Genomic DNA, 564 nt, shown 5'->3' on the forward strand with positions numbered 1-564 from the left:
TCCGGCCCCGGCCCGGCCTGGCTCCGGCCCTGGCCCCGGCCCGGCCTGGCTCCGGCCCCCGCCCTGCCGGGGCGCCACCCCCCCCGCTCCCGCCCCGCCGGCTCCGAGCTGCGCCGCCGCGGGCCGACCAGCTGCACGCGCAGGGACAACGCTAGGCGAGGAAGCGTTGGCGCGCCTGCGCCCCGCCCCCCGCAGCCCGCCAGCCAGCCAGCCGTCTCCTTGCCCTGCCCCGCCCGACGCCCGCGATTCAGCTGGGCCGAGTGGCTGCTTGCGCGAAGTGAAGGCGTGGCTTCAGAAGGAGAGCGCCGGGTAGCGGCCCACGACTGACACACAAGTCCCGCCCCCGGGCGCACCGTTCTGAACCCGGAAAAGCGAAGCCAGGGGTTTGCCACCCGCCCGCGGCCCTCCTCGCTGGCTGGCAGTGGTCTTCGCTGGGTAGTTCCGGCCGCGGAGAGTTACACTTTCAAAGCAGTATCCCGGAGTAGTTGTAGTCTGCTTGGCTACTTAGGGCTCGGACGGAGGCTACCGCAGAAGTTATACTTCTGAATCACACGAACTAGTTAT

The sequence above is a fragment of the Capricornis sumatraensis genome, chromosome 8, assembly GCF_032405125.1.
Source record: "Capricornis sumatraensis isolate serow.1 chromosome 8, serow.2, whole genome shotgun sequence".
Lineage (NCBI taxonomy): Eukaryota > Metazoa > Chordata > Mammalia > Artiodactyla > Bovidae > Capricornis > Capricornis sumatraensis.